Genomic DNA, 9869 nt, shown 5'->3' on the forward strand with positions numbered 1-9869 from the left:
CCCAGGCTGGAGCCGTCTGTGCCTGAAGGGCTGCACCCCGGGGAAGGGACCCACGATGGAGCCGTGCGTGAAGAACGGCAGCCTGTGGGAAGGACTCACGTTGGAGAAGTTCATGGAGGACTGTCTGCTGTGGGAGGGACCCCAGGCTGGAGCAGGGGAAGAGTGTGAGGAGGAAGGAGCAGCAGAGACAACAGGTGATGAAGTGACCCCAACCCCCATTCCCTGTCCCTCTGTGCTGCTCAAAGGGAGGAGGTAGAGAAATTGAGAGTGAAGTTGAGCCCGGGAAGAAGGGAAGGGCAGAGGGGAAGGTGTTTTAAGATTTAAATTTTATTTCTCATTATCCTACTCTGATTTGATTGGTAATAAATTAAATTCATTTTCCCCAAGTTGCATGTTTTACCTGTGACAGTAATTGCTGAGTGATCTCTCCCTGCCCTTGTCTTGACTCATGAGCCTTTTGTTACATTTTCTCTCCCCTGTCCAGCTGAGCAGGGCAGTGATAGAGCTACTTTGGTGGGCACCTGGCATCCAGACAGGGTCAACCCACCACAGTCAGGTACTCCACCCAGGCTTCATAACCTAATACAGCTTTCGTCATGTAAGTAGGAGGCTTTGCTGGGTCTTAATGTCAAACATAGTCGTATAAGTAAAGCTGCAGGAAAAACACAGACCTGCATGTTTTGTACATGCTAAAAAGAACAAAGACTTGTGTTCCTCAGTAATGAGAAGTGTGCTGTCACTCTGAGCTTTTTGTAAAGTGATAATCATTAAAATGTTCTGGGATGTAATTTCAGTGCAATCACTGAAAATTTCACTCGAATAGAAATGTCGGGCATATAATTCTTGTAGAGGTTAGCAACCTGCATGCTAATGGAGGGAGAGGAAATAATATCAAGAAATGACAAAGCTTTTATTTTCCATGCAGTTAGCCAAACACAAACAGATTAACTTTCTGAAGAATGACAGTTTGTTCCCAGGTTGAGAATTTATATGACTTATTTAATGGTTTGGCTGTAAAGTCAAAAATAAAGTGGTTTCTAAAGGAATTCAGTCATTGGCTGCTGCTTTTGTTATGAACACAGTTCCTCTAAAAAAGGAATCAGATTTTGACTAATGGAAAAATATCTTATGAAAGAAAATAAAAAGAGATTCAGGATTGGAACCAGAATTTCCTGAAGCACAGTGCCAGTTCTCATACGTATTCACCAGTGGAAAATGAGCATAGCAGAGCTCTAAAGCAAAGTTCTTCTGAGAGCTGGCCTCATAATCTCTCACTTTCCTAATGAATGGAATTAATTATATATTTTAGCTTTGTTTATCAAGTGTTGTCCTGAAGAGTTAGGCAGTCTTAAGTTTAAACGCTGTGTCCAGTTTGGGGCTCCCTAGTAGAAAAAAGACATGGGCATACCGGAGTGAGTCCAGCAAAGGACCACTAAGATAATGAAGAGATTGGATCATCTTTCCCATGAGGAGAGGCTGAGAGAGCTGAGACTGTTCAGCCAGGAGAAGAGAAGAGAAGGCTTGGGGGAATCTCATCAATGTGTCTAAATACCTGATGGGGGAAGTAAAGAAGAGCCAGACTTTTCTCAGTGGCACCCAGGGACAGAACAAGAAGCAATGAGCACAAATTGAAACACAGGAAAATCCACTTAAGTATAAGAAAAGACTTATTTACTGTGAGAGCAGTCAAACAGTGGGAAGAGTTGCCCAGAGAGGTTGTGGAATTGCTGTCCTTGGAGATACTCAAAACCCAAATGGACATGACCCTGGGCGGCCTGGTCTAGTTGACCCTGTTTTGAGCAGTGGGGTAGAAATAGACAATCTCTGAAGGTCTTCGAACCTCATTCATTCTGTGATTCTTTGAAATATTTACTAAAATTCCTGCCACTTGGTTGTTTTTTTTTTTTTTAATTATTCACAACAAAATCACTACTAGCAATAATTCTCCTCATGAATAATCCTTTCAATCTAAAGTCCTCAAAGTATCTTGGAAACATTAATTTCAACATGGAAATTATAACTGTAGTTAAAAAGATACATGTGTCAGTGAGATGTCTGCCCATTTTGCAGGTGGGCAAGAGATCTCCTAGATGTCAGAGGCTAAGCTATTGGCAGGATGGGAGTGGAACTTTGGAGCTCTTTGTTAGCAGAACATACACCTGCTTTCTGATACTCACTTCTGTCTTCCTCACCTCTTGGATGGTACCTAGAAGGCTTGGTGTCCTCCATGATTCTCTACCCTTGAAATTTTTTTTCCTCCTTTTATCCACAGATTCGTGCTCCATAACCTATACTTTGACCAAGGAAAGTAAAACCAGTATGAAGTCTTAAGCAGCAGCAGCAGGTCTTTAAACTGAGAGCGTAGTTTTAAAGCCTTTGAACCTATGGAGATTCCTATCAGTTTCACTTGCAGATGGCTTGCAGAAATGCCTCTGCTTTTAACAATTGTCCCCTGTATTTCTGCAGGTTTTTTTAAGATAATGATGATATTCATGCTAGCAGTGCTTCCTGGTGATTGTTTACGTATCCAATTGATACTTTTAGCCCATAGTCTAGAATATATGCCCTGTCATGGTACCAGAAGCACAAACGATTTCCTACCCTTTTTAGTTTCTAGTAATGGATTGATTATATGTAAGTATTTTTATCTATTTATTATATATAAGTATTTATTTAATTGACTGAGTAGCAAAAATATGTGAATTCAGTGAAATAAAATTGATTTCATATCAGACTGTATACTAGTGAATTTAATTCCGTAACAAAACTGGCCTTGAGAAGCTGCTACTAAGCTTTCAGATTCCTGCAGGAAAATGCTTGCTTCCTGAAGAATTTGAGCAAAAATTGTGTCAAATGAAGAATCACTCATTAAAATTTTTCAATAATTCATATCCATTTAGTGTGCTACTGTTTTAAGACTCCACTTAATACTATATATTTTACATGTACCAATTCATATTTTGTAGGTACTATATTAAAAACATCCTCAGATGCTACAATACTTTGGGTTAAAAAAATATCTAAATAAAGCAGTGTGTAACTCACATTACATTCATCACAGAGAAGACTGAGAAATCTCAAAAAGTAAGTTCAGATCAATAGGACTCTCAAAGGAGTAAAGAGGTTCGTACAGACAGCATAGTAAAGGACTAAGACCATGTGCTTGATTGCTGAGCCTTGTGAAGTAGGAACATGCCATTCCTAGAAATTATGCTTGGTAATAACACCAAAAAAAAGATCTGTCTGGCCTGTGAAATTCTCATGAGAGTGAGAGAGTTCTAACAGGCGAAATTATCAGATGTGGAGCATGCAAAGAAAATGTAGTATTATTGATATGAAAATCCATCAGATGGAAAAATAGGTTAACAAATGATTCCTGAAACACTGGTTGTTTTAATAGCCTTTTCTTCAGTAGAACAGACTTGCTCTTGCCATATAGAGGATCTTAAGACTACTTTCTTCTTACATCTGCTGTTTGCAGCTTTCCTATGAATACATCATAGACATATAACAGAGCTTTAATACTACGCTCAAAGAAAGTATTCACATGTATCTAGTCTCACAAATGTACCTGCTCAGAATGTGATCCTGTAAAAGGAGTCACAGCATTTGTTTGCATTTTCAAATGTTGTAAGTTATTTGAAGGACAAAGTGATTCAAGACTGAGTATTAAAATGAAAAGGGGTAAGCTTAAGCTAATAAATAAATAAACTAAAAATAAATGGTCATATTTTGTAGAGCAATATGGTTGTTCTTGTGCACTTGTTGATTTGGATATTTTCTGTTTGTGCATACTATTATATATTACGCATAATTGTGAAACTATTCTAGATATATGCAGGTATAAAAAGTAAGCACTCTTGCTCAAATCAGAGTTTTTGAGACCTGAAAAAGAACCTATGAGCTTTTCCTTTGATATACTTCTATGCATACATCAGTATTTTGAAGTAACAGTTTCATCTTTCCAAGAATGAATTTTGTTTAAGCAGTTAAAGAGTTGAGCAATTAAATTAGAGTTGGAAACTGAAATAGTGGAGGAGATTTTAAAATGCAATGTGCATCAACACCTTGCAGAACCAGTGTTCTTTTTCACCACTGGAGGAGGCATGTACCAGAAATCTCTATTTTGGTTTTCATATAAAAGACAAAATGGGCTGTGATAAGTGGCTAAATGTTACTGTGTTTAACCTTCCAACAACAGGGGCATTGCCTATCACTTGTCTATATAGGATAGTAAAGCATTCTGACTGCCCTTACAGCTTCTGTCAAAGGGCACTAACATATCCATACATGAGGTAAGTTGTTGTGTGTTCACACGTGTGACTTTCAATCTGTGTGATTCTGGATGCCTGTCCTGAATAGCTCACAGAATGGAGAAATGAGATTTGCATCGGATGCTGCTTCATTGGCAATAGACATCTGAAGCAGTTTGGGAACATTGCAGAGGTGGCTGTTGCACTGAGTGTGTTGTTAGTGTATGTTATTCAGCAGCATTTAACTATGAAGAAGAATTGCTCTGCAAATGAAATGTAAGACAGCAAATGTTTAAATGTACCTAAGGCTCTGAAAGTGAACTAAAAATCAGTTTGAAGAAATCTGAGCAAAAAAAGCAGAAAAATAGTATTTATAACCCAATGGACTTTTATGAATCACTTGGTCTACTTATTTCTAAAATGCATGTTTACATCTAAAGATTTCAAAATGCCTCAATTACCCATCCATATTGTCTACAACTAATTTGCCCTCTTAATTTGCCATTTGTGCTGTCTTGAAAGAGGACCTCAAGGCAACCCTCAAAACCTGTTCTTCATCCATGTGGCAACTTTGCAAGCTGAGTTCCCTACAACTGCACCTGGGACAAAACTCCAGGGAGAAGGAAGGAAAAGTTCCTCTTTTACCCACATTCGTGGCTGGTTCTTGGAGCCCTAATAGTTTCTGTGTGCTTGAGCTGCTTCACAGTTGCATTGTTCTGTGTGCTGGTGATAGCCACTCAAGACTGTTATATTGGCAGCCTTCTCAGAGGTGTAACCCTCCTTTTCTCATGCACTGAGAAGGATGCACAAATTTCAAGTGGAAGAAGACCTTAAGGGAGACAGAAATCTGGCTGTTCTGTCTCACAGCTCCTGCCGTGCCCAGTTAAACTAACAATCTGAATTGTATTTGAAAGTCGGGTGCCGGTATCTGTGAAACAGTCAGATCATATATTCAACATACTGTCAGAAGAATAACTCAAGGATTAAATTAAAAGAGTAATTTGAAACATGGTTGTGTTATACTTCAATGATTTTTCCATTTGAATTATATAAAATGTGCTGCTACCTAGGGCATGCAGCCAAGAAGATGCAGGCATATGACCATAAAAGGCATCACTGAAAAGGCAACTTGAAAAGATGCAGGTAACAATAATGACTGAAGTGTGGATCCAAGTTTCAATAAAAATGACTTTTATATCAAGTGAAAAGGTCAGACTTTATGTAAGCAAGCATTTAGAAGCCTATGTTGTTATTACCTAAAGTAAACGCCACAGTTACAGTATTTTTTCCTCCTGCAATTTTATAAATGTCAGTATAAGGTTTTTATTTCAGGGTTTGTGGAAGAAATATTGTGGATCAAATGCAAAAAGAATGTTTTTACCATTTGAAACATGATGGAGGAAATGGGTGCCTACAAAAAAATACTAATTGTTGATTAACTAAAAGTTGATTGTAATGGGATATACAACAAAATGACCTGATCTTAATTATAGAGGCTAATAGTTGATTTCTAGTGATCTAAATTACCATGCTTAAATTATTTCAACTGTTAGTAAAATTTACTATTTTGCTGCAATTTACTATGAAGTCCACCATATGGAGGGAAAACATGAAGGTTCCTGATGCTTATGCCTATTCTTTGATTCTGTGTAAATATCAAATACTTCTAAAAGAAATGTCATTGATATTTCAGATTTATTACTGTCACATTTTCTTTTTTTGACATTTTTGTGACAGCCTTTGTCCAATTAAGACATGCAGATCTGACATTTCAGATGCTTGAGCATAAAAAGTCATCTTTGTCTACCTGCAGTTATTGAAAGATTTGAATTCTGGTTAGAGTTTTCTCTTAGGTGAAAATCATGGGTTTGCTTGTAAGCAGTTCTGAATTGACCACGCCAACACCCCACCTTCATACCTTCCCCTTTGGCCCCTAAACTGGAAGGCAGTTTTATAATCTTGAAGAAGCATGCCATTTCAAAGGCAGAGGACTCCAGTGCTGACTTAGTGTTCCAAGGTTAAGTCATTACCCAGTATAAGGCGGCTTATAATTATCACACACACCATAGGTTCAATCTGAGACTGAGTGCAAAGAAGGAAAAATTTCACAGCCAATGAAGCTGTACAATAAACAGTGAATCAAGAACATTTACTGAAAAGAACAGATGTAGCCAGAAGCACCAATACATGCTATAACCAAAAGTTCTTCGCTTCATTCTGAGTCTTTTTTCACCAAATAACAGGAACATACTGAAGAAAAGTGTTAAGATAGATTCTGCTGCAGTACAGAATATATTTTTTTATTCTTTGAAATATTTTCTTCTCCAAATTCTGTTTAGTAGCTGTTTCTTCATTATTTAACCAAAAAGTGTGCAAACTCCACAAAGGAGTAGGGCTAACTGAAACATTCATGTTAAAACTAATCGGATATATTTGGTATTACAGCAGATGTAAGAGAAAGGCATTCTTATGTCCTTAGTTTGTTAAAACTAAACACTATCCGTAGTCCAAAACCTAATATCTCATATTTCGTCAATCTTTATTTGTGAAACTGTTTGCCTTTGCTGCTTGATGAAGTTTTCTCTCCCTTTGCAAAATTAATTTCTTCAAGTACTTTCTTGACACATATTTTATTTACTCTGTCAGAGATGCAGATACTACCTGTTAGAAATGCATTCTTCAGTAGGAGACACAATACTGTCCTTGCAATTTCTAAGGAATTAGTTAATGAATGAATGGGTTAATGAAGGAATGAATTAATAAATTTACCTTTAACCTCCAGAGACTGCAGTGTAAGTCTTTATTCTGTAAACCAGTACATAAAAGTCTTGAGAGTCTGCAACCTCAAGGTCCTTTCCTCATACTGCAAAATGAGAAATCCAAAACACAATTCACCATGACTCAGAATCTCCAAGGAACAGCAGCCTGGGATGAAGATGAGGAGTAGATCAGGTTGATGCTGATTCAGTTTATATATTCATTGTGAAGAAATTAGAAGGGAAATAGTATTCCTGATCAAAGGGGTGAATTCAGTTCCTTCAGAATGCATATTGCAGATTTTAGAAGCTTCAGTAGTCTTCCATTGCAAAATTGTAATGAAATAAATATATTTTTGCTGGAAGATGAGCATCTATGTGGAAATTAACAGGGTTGTGATAGAGCAGAATTGATACTGTTACTGGGTTGGCATGTAGAAAGTTCAGAGTAGTTTGAACATCTGACTTTCTGTAATGAGACACTTCTCATAAAGGAAACTGTGTGGTTTTTACTGACATTAGAGATTAAGGCCACCTATGTAAACACCTGTAGAAAATAATCTGTTCATAAATGTGTTAAACAGTAGTCTACTCAGAAATTAGGTACCAGAGGAGATCTACAAAAAGCCACCAAGATTAGAGCTAGGCATGCTAAAGATACTTCTCTGCATATCCACATATTTCTCTATTAAAGGTACTATAATGCTTTAGGTTAGAAGTACCAAAAGATTAATTAATTTAAGCTCAGGAAAGTGAAAGTTGAAGATTAAATATTGTTTTATTCCCATTGCTGTCAACAATTTCTCTCAAATAATCGTAATAAAAGATTTTTCCCTCAGTTTTAGAGTACCAGGATAACATTTCATTCCTTTAGCTAACCAGTGTGCCACTTGATCTGTACATGGCATTAGTGGTAGCCTTTAGCATGCAACCACAAAGCTCTTTTATCGACAAGTTTGAAGCTTAGGGAATATGAGAAATGTTCATGTTCACAAGTAATGGGATATTGAGTGTTTATATCATGGTGATTGGAGTAGTAATTTTTGGTAATTGTGTTCTTTTACAGAGTAACTCTACAGTCACTTAAGCAGTTCAAGTGTAAATGTACAACGTGTACTCAGAAAAAGACAAAGAAACAGCTGCTTTTATGACCTCATACTGAGGACCTCAAGGAAAAGGGAACACTGAAACAGAAAACAATTATTTGTCCAATAGTTCTCTTGGCTCCCACTGATATTGTTAATTACTGAGCATATTTGTGATTGAACAAGAACATTTATTCCCCTGCAGCCAGGTTCTTTCTGTTACAGTTTTACCACAGTCATAAAGCTTTGAAGATAGACTCCAGACACAGACTCAGCCAAAATGGGCTGTCTTAGTGAGAGGGAATAAAGAAACTGTGCTAGAGCTAAAGTCACAGCTTCTTCAGCATTACCCTACTGATGCTTGCAGGCAGTAGGATCCAGAAGATGCCTCTCCTCCACTGAACCCCATTGCCTGTGTTCACCAAGAAAAGGCTGTTTGGGGATGGCATCCCGTGGACGGAGCTTTGAAACTCAAAGGGGATATTGGAATACATTCAATACATTTATCCGACCCTTCACTGGCCAGTGCCAACAGATTGTTTGTTCTTTCCCTCTTCTGTGTCCTTCCTCATTGCCTCTTTTGCTCAGATTCACTCAATAAACCTTTCACAGTTTGTTCCATTACTATGTTCCCTTTTCTACTTTCAAAGTCCTGTTCCTTTACTTCCTGTAAAGTTTTGATCATTTTAGTCTCTCCGCAATAAACTTCCTCACCCCTACACCAGCATCTTGGCTCAGAAATGTCAAAATAGCAAGACATTTCATGCCATTGCATTGCTTATTGACATTCAGTGTACAATTAAAGTTTATCAGAAATTTTTCATCACAACATGTTTTTATTGGAAAAAAAATTATGATAAAACTGCGATTATATACTTAGATTTCAGAAAATATTCTGCTGGCAAATTTCAAACGAAAATGCTTTATGTTGATATTTGGACATTTGTTCATTTTGGAATTTTGAAAATTCGCATGCATTGGCTTTAGTTGAAAAAGAATTTGTGACATTCTGAAATGACATTCTGAAGGGAATTTTCTAAAACTGATTCTTCATAGGCAGTTTCCAGTTTATGGGATATTTTTTAATTATTTGTGATGAAAATACTTTTTAGTTTCAAACCAAAAATATTCAAGTTTTGACCTGCTTGTTACATCCCTTTCTTCCACTCTGTATTATTAATTAGTCATTTACATTTTCAGTTCTTAAGAGCAGAAACTCTTCTTTGTACAATACCTAAGATAGTGCAAGTCTTTGTTCTCAGGGCTGTCATAATAAATATGATTTGAATAATGATTCTTTGATGTAGAAATACTTGGGTGAGAGTGATTGTCCTGGTTAATGCAGGAGGTAAGGTTAATTCTGTCAAAATCCTTTCCAATCGCTGATATGAACAAGCCAGTGCTTATGGCACTATTGTAGCTTTGGTAAAAAACAAGTTTTATGTCACTCATATTATGTAGAGATGTGTTGTCAGTTCATGATATCACTTCCTAATGAAAGTAGTCATGAAAGCAGAATAAAATTTGCTGGTAGGATGGAACTGTATGTTTTGATGTAGTACCAAGTAGTAGAAATCAGAAAAAGTAGAGTAAAGTTTATTTTTATTTAGTGATCATAACCATGTATTTTCTCTTTGAACTAGGCTTCCTTTTAAATGTGGAACAATTGCATGATTTTTAAAATGTCTCTGTGAAGTGATCTAGATCTACAAGGGAGCTTGTATTTGGGGAGAATTCTTCTGTTTAGCCAGTCTTGAGTCAAACTGTGTTCCCAG

Source organism: Cariama cristata, unplaced genomic scaffold, assembly GCF_000690535.1.
Source record: "Cariama cristata isolate BGI_N322 unplaced genomic scaffold, ASM69053v1 scaffold18416, whole genome shotgun sequence".
Taxonomy (NCBI): Eukaryota; Metazoa; Chordata; class Aves; order Cariamiformes; family Cariamidae; genus Cariama; species Cariama cristata.